The sequence below is a fragment of the Haemaphysalis longicornis genome, unplaced genomic scaffold (assembly GCF_048455015.1).
Source record: "Haemaphysalis longicornis isolate Haplotype H1 unplaced genomic scaffold, Haemaphysalis longicornis Haplotype H1 scaffold_5, whole genome shotgun sequence".
Classification (NCBI taxonomy): Eukaryota; Metazoa; Arthropoda; class Arachnida; order Ixodida; family Ixodidae; genus Haemaphysalis; species Haemaphysalis longicornis.
This window is the reverse complement of record NW_027526385.1, coordinates 152,698,371-152,724,463: the sequence shown is the minus strand read 5'-3', so window position 1 is coordinate 152,724,463 and position 26,093 is coordinate 152,698,371. Positions and strand designations below refer to the sequence as shown.

The 26,093-nt window shown below is 43.9% G+C and overlaps 2 long non-coding RNA genes across 2 annotated transcripts in view; both read right to left on the bottom strand.

The window, feature by feature from the left end:
• The window catches only part of LOC144139461 (uncharacterized), a 61,026-nt gene that overhangs the window by 22,638 nt on the left and 12,295 nt on the right, over positions 1-26,093 (bottom strand). The gene's annotated exons all lie outside the window — the stretch shown is intronic.
• Positions 11,405-24,438, bottom strand: LOC144138758 (uncharacterized). The gene is made up of 3 exons (XR_013315962.1): positions 24,309-24,438; positions 14,481-14,572; positions 11,405-11,821 (listed from the first exon to the last, which is right to left on the bottom strand). It is a non-coding gene; the product is annotated as an uncharacterized LOC144138758 (long non-coding RNA).

Here is a 26,093-nt window from a genome sequence, read left to right as displayed (position 1 = left end):
CTGGTATGGAGAATATTACGTTAAGTTACAGCTGTGGTTGGGCAGGGTGGTGGAGAGGTCTGTTTGACCACGTCATGGCGTGACCTGCACATGTGTTTGAATCCTTTAAAAACGCAGCTGAAACGCTGTTCAGGGGGAGAGGGAGGACGGCGAGAAGCATCGCACACCGCACCTGTTTCCCATCATAAGAAGTGAGATTCCCAGAAACATGAGTCTGTGATTTAAATTTTTCTGAAAATATTTGAGGTGTAGAAAACCCCATGGTGATGATAAAACATTAACACGTATGGTCGACGTTGTTAAAATATGCCTAATGAATTACCGTTGAAGTTAGAAAAAATGCGGTTGATGCCTTGTTCATAGGAATTGCTAAAGCCCGAAAAAAATGTGCCTTCAGAGGAGGATTTAAATGTTTATTGTGCATCTATATGAACCTGCACATCGCTATTTATATTACGTCGGTATAGCGCCGTTAGACGCACCAACATTAGATACTGAATTGCACGCGCAGGAACATTGCGTAAATCCGACTCAAACCACAGCCCCTTGAAAACCGTGCGAACAAAACCGAACCAAAACTGGAAGCAGTAGGTGGCGGATGGTGGCCTCAATTCACCCGCGTCCCACGTACAGGAAGACGCCTGCATCGAGGATCGAACTGTCGGCGCTCATTATCGTCATGAAAAACTACTTCACTTCGCCTCTCCTAGACCTGCAGCACGATCCCAATGCAGAAGAACATAGTAGGAAAGATATAAGGCGCCTTCGTAAATTTACTTGCGCTTCAATTCATAGCCTAGTTGGCATAGCGCTGAGTACCTCCCGTCGCGGCGAGAGAGTTCGTGGCTCGAATCCGGGCGGAGCCGCGCTGACTGAAATTTTTCTGGCGACGTCATTTCCATGACGGATATGACGCCGGTGAGATCTTGTGTACCAGGGAATAAAACACTTTAGTGTTAAAATCACGTCGTCGTAAGCTTCGACATTGCTAACGAATGTCCAGTGCAAATTTAATTTCCTGTATGCTTGAAACTGTGTGTGGAATGAAGAATTTATTGATTGTTTATTGACGCTACACAGGCGATGAGGCACGCCGTAATGGGGGGCTACGGATTAATTTTGACCACCTCGGTATTTTTAACGTGCGCCGAAATCTCGAACACACGGGCGTTTTCGCTTTTCGCATCCGTCAGAAAAACGACCGCCGGGGGTTGAGCCTGTGTGCTTGGGCTCAGCAGCACAATGCCTTAGCTACTGAGCCACCACGACGGGTGGTAAGGCAGAATCACTCATTCAGGCCTACCAAGGTGTGCCTATTTTAGCGTGCACATGCACGCACGCACGCACATGCACGCACGTGCCCACGCACAGGCGCACACGGACGCACACGCACACACACAACCAACTCACTGACTGACTCACTCACTCACTCACTGAGTGAATGACTCACTCACTCACTCACTCACTCACTCACTCACTCACTCACTCACTCACTCACTCACTCACTCACTCACTCACTCACTCGCCGACAGAAACAGGGATAGATCGATTTTGGCCTTCTGGGTGAAGAATATTCTGTACTGGCTCTGAATCATACACTCCTGACTACGACATCGTACGTGCGGTCACATTTTGTGCACGTAAACACTTCACATGAAGCCGTGTAGCAACGAAGTTGAAGCATCGTGCTTAAACTTCATTAAAAGAGTATAAATTATTAAAAGAGTATAAAAACTGAACGCGGGGCATTTGTTGCCTGACTCGGCGGTGCAATTATTTATAATCTTAAGAAAAGACAATTGTCATATAAAGGTGTTTTAACTATTTCATCCATTGCATTTATATTCCCTGTGCGGCACGTTTCATATGGCACCACAATCAGCCAAGTGAGATAAATTATAACTCCAGCAAGAACCCCGCCGGCTGTGATAATATAGGCATCTCAATTTCTCTATCAATGATCCTTGACTATTATAAAATACAGAGGGGATAAATGCAAACGTAATTGTGACAATATTACCTCTTCCACGATTATGGTGATTTTGAACATTGGTTTGGGGCGGCATGTAGTTGCTCAAAATTCAGGCTCATTATGGTGATTTTGAACATTGGTTTGGGGCGGCATGTAGTTGCTCAAAATTCAGGCTCATAGGTCTGATAATGTGTTGTAAGGCGAAAGCTTCAGGTTTTAGTTGAAGAAATGCCCAGACGAGCACATTGCCTGTTTACGCAACAATTAATGGCGAAGGAGTGTCCATGGCTGGGGACGCAGCAGTGAGAAAAGTATTGACACTTCATACAATCACCATGTGGCGCCTCTGGAAAAATTGCAGTGTACACAGCACCAATAAAAATACTGTGACCTCTTTTAATGCCACAGCATTGATTATTTTCCTTTTGACTACTGTTTGTATCCCTTCTGGTAAATAAATAACAAGAATCAATAGCCGTTGTTTCTCCTGTACATTCGCAATCACCGCAAAATTAGCTTCTTACTTGTGTAATTAGCCAGCACAGACTTTTCCGGTATGCCTCAGAAAGTGTCTTTGTCGCGTGTGTTTCTCAATAGAATTCCACAACGCGCCTTTTCTCAGCTCCGCCCGAGGTCGACAACACAATATCTCGGTGTACTGTTGAACTGTTATCAGGAAACAAATACGTATCAGAGAGAGAAAACTTGGAAATTGCGGGACAGTGAATGAATGGGGCAGTGGGGCAGTGAATTGATAACCTTCGCACAAGTCCGTTATTCCTTAGAAAACTACCGCAGGGTTATAACTCACTGCCGTATCTACAATCGCACGTGCGGCAAATGCTCCGGGTGTGCGCCGTATTTGTGGTGGGTTCCGCGTGTTGCCACGACAAAATACTTCGCGCCCTGCAGACTAACACTCACCCCCACCCTAGCAAAAACCACTGCATAGCTGCCACCCTGTATCCCTGTTTGTGCTGCTTCTGTGGGGAATCCGGGACACTTTGTCATAGGGTCGGCGGCTGCACACAAAGCCCACTACCAGAAGGCGGGAGTAGTGAGGGCTGCTCGCCGAGTAAAGGACACCACGCCGAGATGATGTGTGGCCGCATCGCGATGACCCTCCCCTCGTGGGGCTAGGATAGTCGTCCGCCGGATGATCAAATAAAGTCTTCTCACTCACTCACTCACTCACTCACTCACTCACTCACTCACTCACTCACTCACTCACTCACTCACTCACTCACTTGACCCGCTCAATCACATCCACACTTATGAGCTTTGGGAGAGCGGCTTGGCGAGCTCTTCCCTCGACGCCCAGCGCAAGTTGGTAGAGTGGGCAGAAGATGCGGCCAGTGCCAATGGACTCCTGGAATGAGGACGCCACCATAAAGACTCTTTCCTAGGAAACAACAAAATTATTATAGTCTCTCTCCCTCTTTCTCCCTCCCTCTCTCTCTTGTTCTCCGCGTGTGGAACAAGTGGTAGAAATTAGAGGAATGTGCCTCTGTGAGACACGTAGCGCTCCCTCGTTACGACGTTGAATCAGAGACTCATCTGCTGCACGTGAGCGACGCCTCGTGACAGCGGGACAAGGTAGTACCAAAAACAATTGCAGCCTTTTACGTTTCCGTATGCTAAAAACTCGGAAGTATACGAAATGGCAAATTAGGAAATCTCATCTTTTTTGCTTGCTCTATTTACGACTGCACCTTCGTCTAATTTCAGTTGCATATGCACAGTAGATTTGGCTTATATTTGCAATAACGTTCATTGACGTTTTAGAATTTTCCCAGGGAATCATCTCAGTGGATATCAGTGTCAACCAATGTTTTTTTTTGCATTGATTTCCTGTTCAGCGGTTATGCCAGTTATTGAATGCGCCAAACCCCCGAGAACACAAATAATGGACTATGCTGCTGGATCCAGGCAGGTAAGCGCAGCCGCAGGAAGTTGCCTCTTCTGAGTCTATTTGCCCTAAAAAAGAAAAAAAGGTTGGTGCCGATTGAAGTGGACATAGGCATAGCGTTAGCGCCCGCTCAATTTTTGTAAGTGAGAAAAAATCTTAGCGGTGCCTCTCGTTGCATAATTAGCAATTTAGCGGAAGTAGTGATCGTGTAGATTCCTTTTGAAAATGGGTTTTATGGTCTTTATCTTGGGAGAGGTAAACGCATCACCGGATGTTTAGTCACCGTGCAAATATATGTAATTTCAATAAACTAACAGTTCCGAAAATTAGGGCTGTGTCTATTTTTTTCGTGAATTTGTTGTGAGCACTTCCAAAACAAAGATAACCCGTTACCAACTAGACCTATCACGTTCTACTACTGCTTTATTAGACTTCTTGCGTTATACCTTACTTGAAATAGCTGATTGCTTTGAATGAAAAGGGCCGGCGATGTCTTTTTATTACTCCATGTATGTATTTATAAACGTTGTATGTTCCAATAAAGAAATAGGCGCGGCCTCTGCATTCCTGTAGGCGTTCTTGGTCGCCTGGTTATAATAGCGCCATATGGGCACCGAGGCTGATTTTTTAATTCCAGAAAAATAACAGGGATATAATTGCGCCACATTCTAACCCTTCAGATTGAAGTTTGTATAATAGATAGTCAAAACTGCAGATGACCACGTCGGAGTTGTCCGAGTCTCTAAACCTGTTTGTGATCGGTCAGCGAAGCTGTTCTGCCTAAACTTTTCACCACCCTTTCAATCAACTTCCGTCCAATTGCAGACTCCCCTCAAGGATCAGATTATACGTATAGTACACTATCCACCCAATCCAGACCTTGTTCGGGGACAGTTGCAATTTTTGCAGCAGCGTAGTATTGTTCTATATTCTCGTATATGTTTTCATGTTTCTACCGCGAAAACTCCCAGTGCCCTCTATAAAGAGAACAGCAAACCAGTAAGGAACGGGCCGAACACAACAGCGTAGAGATGGCGCCCTGTACGAGGAAGAGTCGCCAACAAGAAAGGCGGACAGTTTCACGATGGGTGGTTCGGCAGCGTACCTTTTTGCGTAAAAGGGCAGGCGGCTTGTACAGTGCACGTACACAATGCTCGAGATGAGTGCTTGTGGGCTTATCTCTCCCGAGATAGCACTGAATTGTTGTTTATAAGCTGCACTCGCTTGAAAAGAGACTTTCACGGCCTTCGCACCGAATTTCGTTATGTCATCGCATGCCAGAGCAAGTCACTAACACTTTCAGAGCTTTTACAGCCAAACAGAACCCCATTCATTTATTAATAAGAAACAGTGGGACTGTCACCCGATACAAGCGACCAAAAACCGTTAGACCACCAGAGTACCAAATTAACTACCCAATGACATAGGACAACTAGACGAAGAGAAACCAGTGATCAGAAGATAAATTTTACAAGAACTCGGGTTCTTGTGTTGGAAAATTGGCGCAGTCGGACTTCGATGGCAAAGCAATTTTTTCTGCCGTAGGCAGAAACGTTCTGCAGCTGTCGCGTCCACCGCTGACGTTGCGGCTGCTGCGGATTATCATAATGCGTAGAAAAAGAATTGCAAGATATGTTACGCACATCGAAATTCATTTTATAATGACTGAAGTGTGTCTGCTGTAGCAAAACAGTAGGGTGGACATTTAGTATAACAATACGACGGAAAATATACATAAAACTGCACCGTGGTAAACACAAAATTATTACACAGTGGCCAAATGTAAAAAAAAACAATCAAAAATTTTGGATTATTTTGATGCAAACAGAATTATCAATCGCTTTGTTTCCTAATTACTACGAACAGTGAGAAAGCGGTATTAATCAACCTCCTCAACCACTGTGCTGAGGCTTGAATGACATGGCGATAATTGTGGCGGTGAAGGGACGAAGGCCGAATTTTAAAATATTAGTCGTGAAGAAGTTGGAGCGTTCAGTTCGGTTGAATGTTTTGTTTTGTGGTTGTTGCGCTTGCCTTTTGGGAGGTTTTCCACCGTCAGTGTTTCCATTAATTGGCATTGTACTTAGTTTGGGGCGTACTCCAGAAGTATAAAAACAGTGCTGCTGTGGGATTTTATTGCAAAAACGTTTTGCGCAGTGTATGCAGTAACGTCATGAAAAAGCTATTTTCACTGTGCTCATTGACCTGGCGCTTAGTTTGCCCCTATGACCATCCATGGTTCTGGCTGCTTATTCATTTACCTACATAAGGGGGTATGCCACGAACCCGCCTGTTGGGGGCAAATGGTTTAATTTGCGAAGGTAGACAAAAACACTGTTGGTAAGGAGTCGACTGAATAAGGCGCCAAAAACTCCGCAGTTGTATTTGGCCATGGACGACGGAATGGCGGCCGAAGACAATGGGCTGTGGTGATCGTGGCTCTTCCCTCGGGCCGCTACCCGGTCGTAAGGTTCACACTACAGGGCCTGCCCTCTAATGGGCCTCTTGCTTGGGCGCACCTTCCTGGACGTTCTAGGTGCGGAGCACCTTAGGACAGCACAACGTCCGTCGGCGTCAGTGCGCAAATCATTTACAATCGCAAAAAATCGCACAGCCACCGGCAAGATTCGATCCTTTGTCTGCTAGACCAGATAGAGTTAGTGCCCGTCGCCTTGCCCATTGAGCTACGACCGTGACTTAGTAACCGAGAGTCAAACGGCTTACTCCCTTGCCTGTAAAGGTGCGGGGTACCTTAGGACCTCCCAATGTTCGTCGACGTCGATCCGTGCGTACAACACCATCAAGCGAAAATCAAGCGAAATTTGGTATGCGCCGTGAGTTGCAGTTTCATTGAGGGAATGATGAAGGTGCAACTCCCTGCTCAAATCGAATGACGGTCGGGGCACAAATCGGATGTCACTCGGGGCAGAACTTGGATGTCATTTCGAGTCACCCTACTCCGCACCCTCGCCATCATCCACAGAGTGGAGATACTGCTATTTTTTTTCTTTCTGTTTTGCCGAGCTCCGGGACGCGCGGTCGGACTTAATGCCGGGACTGGCTACGCCATGCTGGCATTCGCTGTGGAAAAGTTGTGTTGAAGCTGTCTGCAATCGCTAAGGGAGACTACTCCACTGAAGTCTCCACTTGCTTCAGGGCTCCCATTTGGACCTCCCAGTTTATGACACAGCTAATGGCGTGTTTCAAAATGTGTTCCCTGTCTAATATTTTTGTATTTAATTTTTTTTGTTCTTGTGCCTTTATGAGCGGCCTCAACTAGGGCATGCAATTTTGTTTTGTATCAATTCTGCTTTCTGTCGCGATGACCAGTTTTATACGCGACGCACGGATGAACTTGTGTTATAAAATGGTTCTTTGGGTACATCTCTTCACCGTTAAATAAAACATCGCCTGTCATCCAGCCCCTGTCCTGTGCTTTGTTGCACCTGTTTCGTTGTACGTGCGCTCTGTATAAGAAGAATGAATACATTTTCCCATGTTTCTTCTCTTCTGAATGTTTCTTTGCTCAATGGAAAGTTTTATACGGGAGTATTCAGTGATGACCTGCGGAGAGGGAGTGTCACTCTGTTTTGTGCGAAACGCCGAATGCAGCAACATTCCCATCATAACGCATAACACAGGCTATATTATTATCAAAGCAACGCAGTTAAAACTACGCCGTCAGATACAATCACTGGGGCAAACGGAAGCCCTGACGATTAGAACCGTAGATAAAGCATGGGCTCCCGGAATCCTGGGCTGAGGATGCTGAATACACTGCCCCACCCTTTACATCTTGCTCAATAAACCCTCATTACTACTACTGCTACTTTGCAAACTTTTCCTAAGCTATGACAACACCTAATTTCAAGCATATGAAAAATTAGCTGCTTTCTACACAGTCTTTATTTCCTGCCAGTCGTATTTGTTCACCATAGTCGAAGGAGGGCACTCGACAGACTTTTCCTCAAGCTTAGCATTGAGGTGTAAATGCAGCTTAGCAAGACTACCTCATCAACATATTAGAAAGGTTACTTCATAGCTTAAACACACCAACCCATTATCGTTCTCTACGATTCAGTTGAAGCTTTATTCCAAGACGCATTGTGTAAGCATGTGAACATGGCCTGACTGAGCTCGCCCTAGTGAACTGTTGTATTAGTAGTTTTCATTTATTTGTTGGCAACCTTTTGTATACTAAAGTTTGGACGGCGAATATTCCTGCAATATGTAGAACCCGTTTTGTGTGTAAAAACAAAGTAGCGGTATAGGCAAAGGTAAGGTGTCCAGACGCGTTTACTCTGAAAATGTGTTTGCGATCGCGTGTCTGTGACGGTACTAATATATTGTGGTATGCAGGCATGAGAATAACTACAACGTATTCCGAGTCGTTATTTTTGGCGTTTTCTAACATGTTAAAGAACACAAGTGGAATAAATAGGCAAAATTAATTATCAATTCTTTTGTTCTCGCAACGTTTCTAAACGCCCTTTACTAGGCAAAATATACACCCAACATCCAAATGATGAAAATGTTGGCAGTGCACCCCAACAGGACTTCAGTCTTTTGATCGCCAGAGAAACAGATTCCGCGAAAAACAGCGTTCCCTCCATCTGTTTTTATCCGAACTCCTTTATTCCTGTCATCAATGAATTTCCATCCAATACTGCTGGAAATGTTTGAAGGCCATGATCAATTTCGCTTAGCTAAACTATTTTCTACGGATTACAGCGTGAGTGAACTATTTTTCGTTGCCTTTGCCATTGAAGAACCTGAATCTTAAGTTAAGAGATCGCGACTTGTTTTTTTACTGATAGTGCTGGTTTGTAGGTTTTTGGAACTGGGCGGACACTGTATGGCACCACCCTCGCTTCAGGGAACAGCGCCGCCCATGACGATCCGCTCGTCAGTGGAATGCCCGTGGCGGTCAGGGCATCTTAGTTGTGCATAGCTTTCTCTCTTTCTGCTTCGTTGCGGCTTGCAAAGCGAAGATAACCACAAAGATTTTTTTTTTTTTAGATCAGAAAATCTTGAAAGTACAGGTGGCCTTTAGGATGCATGCCATGCGGGGGATTTACGCCCCTACTCAGTAATTACAAATAGCAGACGACGCTCTATGCGCCAAGTTGGAAGTCAAGCTGGAAGTGCAAGTCCATTCCTCCGTGCAAATGTTTCATGCCTGCATGCAGTTCGGTGTATCGAGGTATATTACAGCTAAATTCTCTTACAACGCCGGTGTGTGCAGCCGTTCCAGAAATGCTGCGGCGCTGGCTTTTGGCTGTTGATGACAAAACGGCGTCGTGCACAAATGAAAGACAACGTTGGGGGTGATTTCCAAGATTTATCCAAAACAGAACTTTGGATTCACGACGCTCCGTAACTTCATTAACTACAGTATACACGTGTTTAATTTCACAGAACTAGGTTTTCTACCGTCACCGGGAAGCGCTCACAGAATAAATGCCGCGTGATAGTAAAACGTTATGGCTTATGGTGTAAAAGCATTGCTTCATAAGTTTTGCAATTTACGAAACAATTCCAGCGTCGGTGAAGGGGGCGTTACAGGAGGGTGCCAAAACTTGCCCTTAGTTTTATAACTGAATGCTGCGGTCGAGCTTTACAAGCTGCACCTACGCTTGAAAAATCATGCACTCTTCCGTCTAACGACGATAATGGTTTATCGCAAAGCTTTCTTCTGTGGGTTTCCTTGTTTGCCTTCTGGATTTAAAGTTTGACTAGTTAAGCTTTGAATTTGAGCAGCACGCCGTTTGGTCTTTTGATAGAAGCGTCTTTGACTTTGCCCCTTACCTATTCTATTTCGCACGCACAAAGCTTGACGTTCAACCATCGTCGTCGTTATAGACGGAGGGCTGAATGATCTTGCCGTTAAATTTTGCACGTCCATGCACCCCTCTCCAAATCCTAACTGGTTTTAGCGTGTCAGAAATGCGTCTGTGCAGGACAATGGCTGATACACCCCTATTTGAGGCAACTAGCCGCCCGTTTTGGTTTCTTCACAAGGCATTTAACGATTTTTTTGGCTACCTGGCAAAGAATACTTCAGCATTAAAAAACGCAGGCTGGCGTCAACACTGGGCCACATTTTTTAACTGTAAGTGCAAGCCTTTATTCCATTCAGGTGGTAAAATAGGGAGGGTCGATGGGGTACTGATTGTAGCTTGGGCTGCTGGGTGATTTAATAACTTTGGCTATTGATACAATGACCACTACAAGCGTGGCAGTTTCGCCTCGGCTCTCAGCCTCGCATGCTGTCTACTCACAAATACCAAAGGCACGAGGGTGACGTTTACAGAAAAAAAGCGTAAACTGCCGCGACGTTTCCACGGTCACATTATCGATCTCGTACCTAAGTGCTTTTCACTTCAAAGCACAGGTATCGAGGTATCCCACCGTTATGACTAGAGGGCAAACCGTTGTCATTGAAAGCAGTGACGATAATCTAAGGCAGTACAACTGAATGCTGATATAAATAGTTTTATTCTTACGTCGAGCGGTGCCAGGTGCAGAGCTCTGCAAAAGGCACTTATGTCAATGTAGCTCATTATTCACCTCAGAAGCGTCCTATAAGTTTACGCAGCCGTTAATGCATTTAAGATATAAAGAATACTACCAATAGTAGTGTTATTCGTACTTTCGCATGGAGCCAAGCGTAGGTCGATGCAAAAAGCGCTCATGCCATTGTAGCCCGTACCCAACTATAAAAGCGTCCTAGAAGTTTACGTAGCCGTTATTGCATCTAAGAAGCCAACACAGCTGTCTAGGCTCCGTTTCACCGCACATATCCTCTCACAACACCAACAATAAATTTAAAGCGCCGAAGCAAACACGGCCAAAACAACGGAAGGCTGTGCAGTTCAATGCACCGGCTCATTTCTCTAACGAGGGGTGCGCCGAGTGGTCGCACCACCCGCCCAGCTTCCCGGTCCCTATAACAATTCAAACCTGGCTTCCTATTCCGACACTAATACACTTGTTATAAACCAGAATGGCTACCAGAGAGAGAGAGAGAGAGAGAGAGAGAAAGAGGGAAAGGTGGAGAGAAAGCTGTAGTTTAAGGCAGTGTAGTGTGATAGAAACCCACCGAAAAAAAATAATCCGACGATCGGATTAACTTTTACGATGTAGCGACTGCGACTCGTGAGGTTATCAGATGACATTGACAGGCTTTCATTAGGCATGAGAATACAAAACATGGGAAACAGATAACAATCCACAGGGGGTTTATTCAACTGGTTTTATCATTGCGTCGACCCCTTGAATGAATTTAACACAATATTTTAACGCAACAAAAAAGCAAAACAGAACATTTGTAGCGTACAATAATTCTAACCGTAAACAATACGACGCGAGAACATATTAAATGACGAAAGGCTCGGCATTTTCAGTTGCAACACGCAGCACCTGCAGGGCGCGGTATTCCATAAAGTTCGTGAAGAGATTGTTTGCAAAAACTGAAAACAGGAATTCGGTGGCGGATGCAATTATAAATTCATAAACATTAGGGAGATCGCTTGTTATTTCAATACTGTGCTGTCCGCGCCAGACGGGAATAGCAGACACTGGCCTTAAAGCAAAGGTCCCGTTTTCGGGAGTTGCGTACAGCTTGAATTCAATAGTGAATACCACATCCTCAACGCTCAAATCAATAGTGGCGTTTAAATTTTCGCCGTACGCTTTCCACGTAATAACATCCCATGAGCCTTTGAACGTAGCTGAAACAGCTGGACACGCTCTTCTGCAGTAGCGTTGAATGGGACCAACAATGGCTGGTTTGGAGTAAGATTTGGTTCGCAGAACCGTATCGCCTTTGGAAACTGCTTGATAACTCCAGCCACGTTCAATGACATGATCAGGCGGAAAGTCGGCAGCAATTTCAAACAGGGCATCTTCAAGGGCTGAATCGGTTACAAGCCAATGCTCTGAAAAGAGAAGAAACAGGGCAAATATTAGCGTCGAAAAATGGCGACAAAAGCATCCTTCATCACTTATTTTAGTCGATGGATTGATGCAGCTTGTATACTTTGCTATTTGTTCTCAGCACTAGCGCCATTTCGCCTGCCAATTGTCGTCACGTATGTGGCTGTCGTATTTCCCACCTCCTTGCCAAATACCCTGGCAATATGTTTGGCGGAATGGCTGCAAGTGAGCACTGCTGAAATAAACAAATTCCATGTGCTTTGGCCGTAAAATATTGCGCCCAATCAAGAAGCATATTAATAAAAAATCTACTGGCGTCACATTTTCGGATACCTAAATTGTATCATGCCGCATTATCCCCACACAGTAATTGACGAACGGTTGATGAAGGAAAAGCTGTGTATTGATTTTTACTTTTCAAATTGCGCTACGCTTGTAAACTGCCACCTTTTGGTGAATAAAAAAACCTGATGATGCTTGATGCCAGCTGCTCTATGCAGCGTGAAATAATTTTCATTGAATCGTGGTTTAGTTTTCTTAAGTGAGTACTTTGAAATAATAATGAAGGAGGGGAACTACACCCATGTTTTAAAATCTGTTTCGGTTGATAGTTACCCGAGAAAACAACGCGCTGTATGAAAGGTGAAAGTGGATCATTGGACAATCAAAATGGTAAGCGCACAAGGCAGCCAAGAATTGGTTGAGGGAGCTGGCAGCATGCACGGACACCGTCGAGGACATCAGCGCGCTAAATAATCACTCAGCCTTCAATTAATTGAGCCTCTGTTTCCAAATCCGCGCTGTAGACATCAAAGCAGTGTGGCATTCAGGAAGCGTGGCAGAAAGTTTCGGAAGCACATTACGCCGAAAATGAATGGGTCACTGCTATGAGAGCATCCAGTCTCTGCGCAGATGACACTTACCCCCACCATGAATATTATAACACACTATTATTTTATAGAACGGAATGAACTTCAATTTCTCGCTAAAAATTACTCCGTGCTAGGCGGCCTTGCTTTCATAAAAAACATACTTAAAGAGACCCCTGAACACTGCTTATAAGCGCTTTCACTTTTTCCTGCGCGTCTGGAAGCAGATCGAAAGATAGTGATCGCCGGCCCGTAGCGGCTCTGCGTGATTTGCTTGTGCATCTGATTCGCCTTCAGTTCCTGCTTTGACTTTGTGACATTTTTTAAAGTGGTTATTGAATGTGCTCATTGCTGCAACTGAAAGAAACACGGCCAACAGCCGTTACACCGCTCTTGTGACGCAATTCGAGCTCTCGAAGAACCCCAAGACCCCGGAAGAGAGAAAATCCTTTGGAGAAGTTTCTAAGTTATGTGATGGGCATACAACAGTAATTTTGAGTGGGGGACCATGTGAGTCCGTATTATATGTACTGAGCGTGTTTGTCGACTCCGTTCTGAGAGCGTTTACGATATAAAGGCGAAAAAAGCATTGCAAGGTCCCATTATTATCGAACCTCTCTAATTGCCGCCGCTTTACCCCGACATCGCACGATTCGTAATTAAGATGGGGTATCACACAGAGTATGAATAATAAAAATAATATTATTATTGCTGTTATTTTCCATCCAAAATGATTTAGGAAAAGAGGGGATGAAAGCTATGTGCTCCGTCCCTTCAGAAAATGCCGAAATTATTCAGAAGGCACACAGCGTCGCACAAACAGCTAAACAATAAAGCGAAAATTGTTTCCGCTGTATTTGCAGGCGTCCGCAAAAAAAGAAAAAAATGAGCGCGACATTAGGAAAACACTTTTTTTAGACTGCAACACGTAGAACAGCGACAAACAAACACATTCAGAAATACTTCTCAAGTTTACGCGGTAATGCCTGGTTGACACTGGAACAGTACAAAGGTACAACAAAACAACAACAGCAAGAGAGGGCTCTACATCCAAAAAACACTTTTTGGACGGCAACCTAGTGTTGACTGTAGACTAGGGCAAGACTAGTGCAAGTGCAAAAGTAGTGCGAGAGCGTTAATGTTATTATAACATGAAACCGCTGCAATCCGATGGAAAAAAAGGCCCCAAAACGATCACACAGTCTTGTTTAATAATCATACGCTTCATAGGTAGCAGCGGATCTCACAATGAGTCAGTATCGGTGACGTCAGAAAAAAAATACAAACTTGCGGTAGTCTTTCTCGTCTTCCGCGTAGTTTTCCTTGTCACAGGAAATGCGCGAGATTGTGGCTGCTCATTTGGTAGTCTTAGAAATCGTTTTATCACTTAGTGCGATTGCTCGGAAATCAGGGACAAACTAAAAGCAGCGATGCGGGCACAGGAAGGATCCACGCGAGAGCTACCACTAAGTTTTGAAAATACTAAGCTCAACTGCGAATGGACGTAAACTCAAGAAAGTGTGAAAACCAGCTATCAGCGACGCTAAAGTTTGTATGCTTGCAGGGCTCTGCTCGCTACCCCTTTCCGAATGAGCTGTGGGCTTAGCGCTCTAATTTGTTCTTTTCAGTGGTACTTATTGCAGCAGGGCTAAGTTTTTGTTTATATATGTTTAACGTAGCCTCCCAGCTTTAATACCATGTAAGCGGCTCTGGCCATGGTCGCACTTTGGTTTTCTTTGTAAATGCACGGGCTTAAACCATTATATTTTTGTGGAAGGTACATTAGCCGCACCTGGGCAGTCCTCGTGGATGTAGGCCGAAGACACTGCTGCCAAGCCGAGACCACTCAGGAACACTCCAAGGAAAATCATGGTTCAGCAGGTGCTAGAAACAAAAGTTCGTTATTTATATACACTCCTCAAGCATTGTTTAGGGCATAAAGCATTACGCGGTGCCTTATCAAGGGTATTTTGTTTTAAGTCACCGCGCGCGTATGCTCGTCCACCGTTTCAAATTTGACCTAGCGCTGCTAAATTGGACATAAACTACTCAAGCTAAGCTGCAGAAGCTGTCGTAGACTACAGGGGTACTTAGTCTTTGATGAACACAATGATTAACCTGTCCAGAGGCACGTGATAAATGCTAAAACACCTACCCGCCTCAACAGAAGATTTTTAAATCGGTGCCTCATTGAAAAATTTAAATTTACAATGTTTTACCTGCTAGTTCTGTTCCCCGCCTTCTCTTTCTTCTTGTAAACACTACTGTTCAGACTCGTTTAACTAATCACTAATAAACTTGGTAATTATTCGTATGAAAGGTTATGTGCAATATTCCACACATGGCTCTGTCAAACCGACGTTAAAAATGCAGAAACGACATCCGAGTTTCCCATATCATTTTTCTATTACCATAACATTAAATTTATCCCAATTTCTCCATTATGCATGTATTACATAAAAATTAAAACACAGGTAATTGGTGAGTGGTTCATGAGATAAGGTTATATTTGTCAGATTAGGCGGCTAAAACCGCAAAATTAGAGTTAATCCCAGTTGGTGTCCTACTCTTTCCCGAAATGGAGCGACAATAGGTTGGCTTCAGTAGTGTTGTCATGAGTCAAAATTTTTTGTTCAAGATCCATTAGCTGGAAACAGTTTACGCGCTGTAGCGATGGTTTCTCATGGCAAGAAGCAGACCTCTTCCAAGAGTGGGACAGAGACAAAGGTCGGAAAAAGACCATAGGGATTGGCCAGCCGATGATCTAAGAGATAAGAGATCACTGGTTCATGTTTGATGGCACGTAGTAGAGACGGCCGTAAACTCAAATAAAAACGTGCGCATACACACAAACATACTTATGTATGTATAGTTTATTTACACGAATTATTTAAAACTCCCCATAAATAAGGTCCAAATAACAACCAATCGTAGCTGCGCACACAAGTGATCACGCGGCGGAACTCCCGCCCTCTCAAGCTTAAACTCATAACAATAAGTGCAACGCGACGGAAACCACCAAATAGCAGCGATTTCTGCGGTGACTATTAAACCTCAAGTGGTGTGTCACAAGCCAAACCAAGGGGCGTGCACAATAGCGCCCCGTGCTCACAAAAAGTCCTGCAGTGTTAGCTAGTTCCCGCATTCCTGGAACCACGTTGAGTAGCAACAATATTCCAGACGTCCCCTCACCTACCTGTACAAGCCAGTGAGACAACCGAGACACACAGAATAATTTAAACTTCGCTCTCTAACTTTGAACACTACAACCGTTGTACACAGAACGTCACGTCACGTTATTACTTCTGACCCTTTGACTGGCCTCAAGGTTCCCATTTCTCCACGGAGGGCCGAGAATATTTCCCTCACCCACACTTGCATCGCCGCCGTTGCGAGAATTCGCAATCGCGGTAACCGCCGTCTTTGACCCAAAAAGGTACACACTCGATGTGCTTCACAAAACAGAGGCGACATATCCTCCAAAAGCGAAGACCGCTTGATTGAATTTATCTGCATGAATAATACGAACGGAAAGAATCATACAGGAAGCAGTTTGCTACCTGTAATGGGAAATCCATTTTTGGGTATAATACTGCTCAGATCAGTACTGTGACTTAAGGATGGCATTCTTAAGTGTTTGAATGCAGCGAACGTAGTTGAAGCTTTGATTGAAAGTGATAATTCCTTAACCTCCCGATGAAATAACCAGTTAGCAGCAGTTGGTGGAACATCACTAGTTTCTGATTCTGTCTGAAAAAAGCAAACTGTATGACTACATCATTTCGTATTTCATGGCTGCTGTTTTGGAATTGTGCGAGCCCAGGGTGCAAAGTTGTTGCGAGACATGGTTCTGCATAAAAACATTAGTTTTATAGTGTATGCAATTTGTACCGTGTTGTAAGGCCTACATAAAAATAATGGAGAGCACATAAAGTCTGAGCCCACTCTCACTGCACTGCTTCAACTCAGATTCTGGTACTTGTGCGTATCCACATTACCAGGTACTGAAACATACGCTTTTCAAGAAATACGTGACCTTTCTGAAAAACTACTGGCGGATAGGATGTATGCTTTATTCGATGATTGTGGGGTTTAACACAGCGAAGCTAAACCCTGCCTTTGAGTTGTGGTAGTCTAGGGCTTTAAATTAATATTGACAACATGGGGATATTTAACGTGCCGAAATTACGACACACGGCGTATTCGCTTTTCGCCTCCGCCAGAAAAGCAACAGCCACGGATTAGATTAAACCCACCTCGCTGAGCTCAGCAGCACAGCGCCTCAGCAACTGAGCAATCACGGAGGGTACTAGAAGGTATCATTTTTAAAACAGGTGTCCACGAATCAGACGTAACGTTGAGTTCAAAGTTTTAAAGTCGCCGTGGACCGTCTCCCGCTCTATAGGGGTTTTCTTCACGTGCGGCTCATGAGAGTTTCAACTCGTTAATAAGGGAGCTTTGCGTATCCGATAGATGCACGGCGAGCTATTTTTAGTACTTGTTCCTTCCTGGGGAACCAAACACAAATACCGCACACTCCGGGGGTAATTTCTGCAGGTGCGGTCGTGCAATGTGCAGTGCATTCATGTCCTACCCTAGTGTTGTAACGAAAGACGAATTACACGCCGTGGCTCGTGCAAAGACTGACAATCCACAGCTCCCTCCCCCATTCATTAGGTTTCCCGCAGTTTGAAACCTTCTTCTTTCCGATACGCATTTGTGTCCTGATAACAGTCCAACGGTACACCACAATAGTGCGTTGGTCAATCGTGAGCGCAGCTAGGAAAAAAATGTATCGAGAGAAACTTCAATAAAGAAACATATCAGTTAGAGAGACGCACTGATGCCTACAGGACAAAAATGTCTGCACGGTGATCATAGAGATGAGAAAGCACGTTTTCGCTAACAGCGTTTATATAAGGGAACAAAGGTGATTGATTCCTCTCGTATGTTTACAAGGGGAAGATGAAAAGGATTGAAAGGGACAGGGATCAAGACTGTGATATTGGAAGAGGAGCGAATGTTTTCGTCGAAGTTGTGTACCTTGCATTGCGCACATGGCGTGACAATGACTGTGTAAAATGGCACTAATTTTATTAGTGTTGTGTCTACTCCAATACACTTTCACCTACATGTAATGATTGCATAAGCTGGTGATTCTTTTAGCTTCGCATTTTTAAAATCATACTACTAAAGCTTTCTTTTTTTTAGAATACATGAGCAGCTCCGGGCCATCTCTGCGAATATTTAGCCACCACGTGCCACCTCCATCAATGCTCAAAATCGCACATACTTTGGGCTCAATTAACACTAGCAGAATTTCATTTGCATTCCCTTTGCATTTACTCATAGAAATCAATCACTGATACCAATATAGGAGATTGAAATGCTTGAATCACCAGGGCCGGGGGAGTGGTCTTCCCGGAGGTATACTTTATATCACGCTGGCCCGTCATGGTGTTGGTTTAAAGGGACCGCAAATTCAATGTGAATATAATACAGGAACGCTAAAACAGGAACGCTAAAAAATATATAATACAGGAACGCTAAAAAAAGTGGGTAATATAGGACTTATCTATTTTAAGCGTACGAATGGTTTTCAGGCCAGGCCATACACAAAATGTCCTGCATTCAGTTTTGATAGCGTTTTAATGGCGAAAGCGCTGAATACCCCTTTCTTTTAGGTATCCATGAACGCGACTCTTCAGCTTTTTTATGTCAGTGTGACGTGACTCCGAAATCTTTTTTTTTTTTGTTTCGGGAACCCGAATATCTCAGCGGATACCAAAAATCCTCGTCACGAGACCAAGAGTCGCATTCGACAAATATTCACAGACCTTTTATGGATGTCATAAAGTCACAGGTATTGCTTTCGAAATTTCACCAGCCTCAGTGTACGGTTTATAACGACTCTAATCGCGTAGCAAGAAATATCGGTTGCCCCTTATTTTATCTCATGGGTTTATTCGCTGTTTTTTGTTAATTCAAAAGCTGTAGTGCCCTGGTGCGACGTATTGGCGAACTACCTACGAACACAGCCTGCAGGTTTCGAGAAGAGTGTCTTCCCTCTTTCAAAGCAGTACGAAGGAAGTTCTTTCATGGATGATTCGTCTTATCTTTGCCTATTGTATGTTGTTTGCTCTGATGCCCTCGTTAAACATTTTTTTGAAATCGTGCAAAAAAGTTCTCAAGGAGATTGTTCTACAGCATAAATTGCTGTAAAGTGCCTTTGTGGAAACAGCTGGCGCGGTTTATACAACTTGTCCTCCGTCATACAAGGCAAAAACAAGTCTACTATGTATGCTTTGAGTCATCGTTGCACCAATAATGCTTGTTTTTCCTTTGACTTCGTGAAAAAAGTTTTCTAAATAGAACAAAAGTATTCTCCCAAATGTTCCTTCTACAGCATACAATGTCGAAAAGGTCTTCTGAAACTACAGCAGGCATGTTTCAAACAACTTGACCATCGTACAGCGCGGTATGCAAGCAATTCTACTAAGCCGGATTTGTCATCTTGTGCTACTGTATCTAGTTTTCTCATATGCTGTCGTCGATCATTTTTTTGTAAATTGTACCGAAAACTCTCCTATGCAGTTTATACAACCGCGTACATTGCTAAAAGGTGGTTTTGCGAAAGCGTTCATGAAAAAAAAGCAAGTGTAATGTAACTACGGCCGGTTCAGCGCCTTGAAAGCTTCGTTTTTCAAATTTGCAACAGCAGTTTAATGCTATGTTTTCGTAACACGAACACTGTCGATTATTGCCCTAACCTTATATAAAAAGATGAAAATCTCCCCAGAATTTCTCAATTGTCTCAACCAGAATGTGGGTATTCAAACAAAAGAGTTCCAGAAACAGATGGCGGTTAATCCTCCTCAATTTCTCTGATACCGATGCACTCGTGCCCGCTTCCAAAAGAGCGGCACCACCGGTTTTATACGTAGATAGGGAAGGGCTATTTTACTGCAAACAAGCCTTGTAATGTTTCCACCAGGTTGAAATCCAGCTATATCAACTCAAAAACAAAGCGTTTACAGAGCCCTTGTTCTGCACACTGGCAACGAGGAGCCAACATCCTCAGTGTTCCAGGGGATGTTTCTTGTACGCTTAGGTTACATGGCTCGCATGATTTGAACTCGGATCGTTTATGTGTCCTTCTTGCGTTACTTTGTAACTACACTAGTGCGGGCGCCAAGCCCAGCAGGATGTTCGCATTAGCTGCTACACGGCTTGACATGCCGTCTTAGGGGGACTAACAGTGATGGCACGTACGGTGTCTTAGTCAGGCTTACGGTTAGTAGTCCGCACACAATATTCTTAACCGATTGAAGGCGCAAATCTACATCTCTTTGCGTCTCACTCTGTTGGCGTGCTCATTGCATTATGTGCGTGCGTGTGGGTGCATGTGTGCCAAGCGCTAAAACGAACAGACGTTGTTACTGACTGAGTGGTTCTTCTTTACGCAGCCAAAGTTGTAAGCCCACGGAGGCTTAAATTTTCTCTGTACACTCCTTGCCAATGCAAAACTCTCTACGGAACGATTTTTTTTAACTTCAAGGCGTAAGCACAAACTTATTTCGCAAAGTTGAATATATTTTTAAGGTTGTGACATAGCGGCGTACTTTTTTGCATCTGTGAAATCGTCAGAAAAAGTTCTGAAAATTACATTCACGCTTTTGGGAATCTCATTGTTCAGGAATTCACTGAATAGGCTCTGGTTTAGACTTGTACTTACAATATTGCCATTTCTCATATGTACATCCCTTTGGTTTGTGGAATGTGTATTCTGTCTATTATACTGCTGTCGTGTTGCCCTATCTATATTGTCCAAACTGTGAGATACCTAATCGCACGCTTGCAGGAAGGCGAAAACTCTGCCAGGTCCAAGCAGAGCTCCAACTTATCGGACCACTGCACAACGTGTGAGTGTCCACCCATCTGTTGTGCTACGTCAGTTTCAACGAGTCATCCGAAAAAAACGTCTAGAGAGTTAAGAAAAATTTTTCACACAAGGACGCATGGCAATCGCTGAGTTAGTGACCCTCCATTGTCTTAACTGACATTGAAAACCGTCATCTGCACTACGTGTCTCGCAATAAGTTATTTTTGATGTCTTGTAAACATTGCCTCTTTAACGAATTTCCCTTCCGTCTGCCACGCCCGCATCTGGTTACGTATATTTATACTGAAAGATCGCATTCATGGTTTTTGTCTCGGGTAAGATGAACAGATCACTTGAGGTGTAGTAAGTATATATTTCTATGTGATTGCATGACACACGGCGTCAGCCGGGCCGGCAGGGAATCAAACACAACAAAGCCAAGCACGCTAAACACTACAATGCCAAGCTTTCGGGCAGTTTTGAATAATAAGATGAGGTGCCCAATCTTATCAGAGAGCTGTATGTTTCCCCTTCGTATAAGTGAGTCGAAGGGACAACACTTGCCACTCAACAGGACTGAATAAATATCAATAATAAAGTCCAATAAATAATATATAAAATTAATATCAACAATAAATATCACAATTTCTCAATTGGGGCACTTATCGTCCTACTTAACATAATATTTATCTTGTTTTGCAAGATACGATCGCGATTGAGGCAGCTGTCGCTGAATAAATTTGTTTTAAAACCAAGACCTAAAACTGTTCTCAGGGGGAAAAACAGCGCAAAGACGGGGACTAACGAACGAAAAGACAGTACAAGCGCTGACTAACAACTGGGGGTGCTTTATGGCGTTCTGCAATTTTTACATGAGGAAAAAGTGACGCCACAACCCTAGGATAGGAAAAAGAACACGCTGAAATGATTTGCGTTGTGAGCGAACAATGAGTCTTTCAGAACCTGACAAGCGCTATCTGTCGATATACGCTATTTCTTTTTGAAGAAGTGCGACTGAAGCCTGACTGACACATTTCTTTCTTCCTTTTTTGGCTATTGGATTGAAAACTGGATTGAATGGATCTGTGTGAATAACACGAACCGAATCAACTTCACAAGAAGCAGTGGTTCAACTGTGGCAGGGGAGCAATGTTTTGGACGTCTATAGTAGGGCTTGGTGTTGGCAGACATGAGAGCACTACTTTGACTCAACGATGACATTCTGCATTTTGTAATACCGTGTCCGCAGTTGGAGCTTTGAATGAACATCGCAGCTCTTTAACCTCACGCTAAAATAGCGAAACAGCCACTCTTGGCGGAAACAGGCTATATTTTGGTCGGCAACCCAGAAAAAAGCCAACTGCCTAAATACATCCTTTCCGTTGCCTCTCTTCTTGCCGCCGGTTTAGAGTCATATGGGCTCGTGGTCCAAAATGATTTTGAGAAATATTGCTGAAAAAAGATTGTCCTTTCCTTGTCTGTGCAGTTTATACAGTTCGGACACGCTTGCCTAGCAATATTGGGAGCATATTAGGGTGTCGCCCAATCCCATTGCACTTTTCCAAATCAGAGTCCTGCATTTGTGCTTATTTACATTTCCACGAGCAGGTAAGATTGCTTGGACCAAAATGTGAGCTTTTAACTAACTAGGCCACGACTGCGAAAACTGTACAGGCAAACAAAAGGTACGCAATCTTTGTTTTTAAAGCAGTGGTCCAGGAATCAGACGAGGCATTAAATTTCACGTTAAAACGTCGCCTTCTGCATTGTCCCGTATTCAAGGCGTGTTACTCGCTTACGGCAATGGGGTTTTGTTTCAACGGTGTAATAAGGGGAACTACCTTTCCTATTGAGGCACACCATTCACCGCGCACGGCACAGCACACGCCCTGTGTATTTGCTGCTCTCGCCATCGTGGAGAAGGCAGTACATCCAGCCCTACCATGGTTTTGTAACGTTAAACGAATTGCACAAAGTGGCTCATGCAAACATTGACAATCCTTTGCCCGCCTTTGAGGGGGATTTTTATGCAATTGCTAGTTTCCTCCCGTCTTTAAGCATTCATGCCCTAAAATCAGTCTAACGGTACAACGAGATATCGCGTTATCGATCACGCGAGCAGGTGACGAAACGTGAACCGAGTGAACGCTTGTGGATTTGGATTTAGAAAACGTAGGCGGTACAGATAGGTAAGAGAAAAATCTCTGATTTCTAATTACACAGGATAGAAAGCGCGTTTAGGCTAGAACAAGAGAGATTTGCCAAGCTTATTTGTTTACCAAAGAGGATAGGAAATGCCCCAAAATGCAAAAGTTCAAGAGGCTGATTTAAAAAAAAAACTATCATTGATGGTGTGTCCACTGCGGTTTTGCTACGACAGTACGTGGTGATTGTGTAAAGTGCAATGCTTTCACTAGGGCTGTGTCCATTCCGTTGAACTACAATGAAATATAAGTTATAGTTCTTTGAACAGTCAATGCTACTATTATCGCATTTCTTTAAAAAACACAATGTTGGCGCTTCGCAGTGCATAAGCAGTCTTAGGTGTCTATCTCAATTTGTTAGCGACGTGGTGCCACCCATGAGCAATGTTCAAAAATCAGTATAATCGGGCACTAGAAATAGAGGAATTTGCGTTGCATTTTTCTTTCTATGTTCCTTCATGGCCAGGAATTATTGGCAGCGGTATGTCTGATAAGAATGTTTAGATTACCATGGCTAGGAAAGTAACTTTGTCGATTGCCGAATCGCAAAGGTTGCCGAAGGTAATTTTACCGGCTGCCGAATTTTGCCCATTTTTGTGGATTCGCATGAAAGGTGCGACGCATATAAAAACACAACATCAAGCGCTTATATGCGGTTAATATATCACTTATCTCTATTTAAGCTTGCAAATTATCGTACAGAATAGTCAAACAATAAATGCTGCGCATTCATTATAATAGTATTTTAGGACTTCCAAGAGTTAACGTTCCTTTTGAAGGAACCGCGAACGTGGCTCTTTAACTTGTTTTAGTATATTTCAACAGACACAGAAAACTTCCTTTTTCTTTGTACACCCACATGTCTTAGCGTACACCAAAATGGTCGCCACGAGACAAAAGGTATTACTCAAGAAGTCGCCACGGATGTTTCTTAGACGGTTCATATTTTATACGTATTTCTTTAAGAATGTCGCAAGTATCTTGAGGAGTTTTAACGTTCTCAATCGCGTGGCAAATCATATCGTTCGCCCTCTCTTTCCTTGCACGGGTTTATTTATTTGATTTTGCTTATTCAAATTTTCCGGCGCTCAGTGCGATGTATTGGTGAACTAGTCACGAAGCCTGCTGATTTTAAATGACTTCCCTTCCCTCTTACAAGGTAGCACAAATAAATTCCATTAAGTCGGATTCGCAATATCCTGGCGCTGTTGTTTCTTGTTTGCTGCCATGCCTTGGACAATCATTTTTTTTATAAATTGTACAGAAAATTCTACGAAAAGGTCCTTCAACGGCAGACATTAGGAAGAAGTGCACTTGAAAAACTATTGATAAAAATAGTGAGAGATTACGTAAATGTTGCCTGTTTGGCTCCTGGCTATTTTCGTTTTTCAAATGTCCACCCGCATTTTGAACTGAAGTTGTCATGACAGGACGAATGTCAATTAGCGCCCCAAGGGAACCACAGAGCATGCACATTGTCACAAAATGTCGCCTTTTTACAACCACAAATGTGAGTACTAAATAAAATACTCACTTCAAGGAGCTTCCAGAAACAAATGGCAGATACTTCTCCTCGAACTCGAAGATGCCGACGCTGTCACTATCGCTTTCAAAAGACCGGCACCCAGGGTTTTATACGGCGATGCAGACAGGTGAGGTTAGCGCAAGCAAGTCTTGCAACATTTCCGCTGTGTATGTCGTCACAAAAACAAAAATTGTATGTAGAACCGTTGTGCTAAACACTTGCAACGAAGACACAACATCCTGAGTGTTACCGGTTTTTTTTTAGGTACGATCCGGTTACACGGCTCATAGAGCCGGAGCCCGAATGGTTTGTGTTTTATTCTTGCTTTACTTTGTAGCTACACTGTTCGGGCGCTGGTGGATTGCGCAGCGTTTCTAGTTAGCGCTTACTCTGCTTCACTCGAGGTCTCTACGTACAAGAAACGTGACAGCACGTAATGTCTCCCATACGTCTGTCGCACGGGCATTTTGAATCGCTCATTTAGTCGGTCCGTATTGAGGTCAATCCGGATTGGGCGCTGCCGCACGGCAGTTTCAATCGCGATCGATCCCGATCCCGCTCAAATTCAATCGTGGGTTCCCAATCGCGACTGAGGTTTCCAAGCGCGATTGGACGAAAGCGGTGACACTCCTGTCCCCGCTGACTAATGGCGCAAAAGCTTACAACTTAAACTAACGCCACAATTTGTATCAAATAACGTAAGCCAACTAAGCGTGCTGTAATATTTATATAGGTACGTATACCTACGACCGCGCTAATTTACCAGACGTCTGCTTCGAAGTACATTTTTGACGCCGTCTGGAGTACGTAAGTGCAACCATTGCAACTTCAAAATCGGGATCGAAACGTGTTGTGTAGCAGGGGCAGTGCGTCGAGCACGCTCGAAAAGTCAATCGCGCTTCGCTTCAATACGGTTTTAAAGTGCCCGTGTGAATAAAGTATTAGTTTGGGGTGTAAATGTGGAGTCAGTAAAGAATATTCTTAAGCCTGTGAAGGTGCAAACGTGGCCGTGTGAGTGTGTCCTAGTGTGTGTATGCGCGTGCTTCAGTGTGTGTACACGTGATTGAGTGTGTGTGTGGATGCGTGTGTTAATGTGCGTATGAATTCGTGTGTATGTGTGTGTATGCGTTCGTGAGCAATTGCGAGTGTGTGAGCATACGTCAGTTGGACTAGCTGATGTATTCTTCCTTCCAAACCGTACATCCCATCCCAATGTCCAGACTCACTAGGGCGTGATTCCTAACCTTTAACGCTTAAGAACACAAACTAATTTTCAAAACGTTGTAAAAAAAGTTTTTAGAAATGGTATATTCATTTTGCGCCTTAAAATTTGCCATAAAATTTCCTAAAAACAGATTCAAGTCTTTGGAAATCTCACTGCTCATGGCTTGAAATGAATAGCTTTTGGTTTGTACGTATATAGATGGGCGTCCGAAAAGGGGGCAAGGGGGGGAAACTGCCCCCCCCCTTGGAAATCCGGTGGTTTTGATGCACTACAAAAAAGCTACGCAGCTTGGTTGGCCCATAACTAAAATAACTTTCCCCTGAAGGACGGAAGAGAGGAGAGAACGACACCGACGTTCTCTCCTTTGTCCCGTCCTTTAGCGCAAAGTTTTTAAAGTTCTCTAAGCGGACCAACTAGCCCAACAATCCACGCTACTTAAATAATTAGCACACTCATGCCGGTCGTGCGTATCCGTATGGAACGCCCTTCAGGACAGCAGTCAACATAGCACTTTCGACAACTGACTAACATTTCCGGTCATGTGACGGCAGCAAAACAAACTGCCTGTG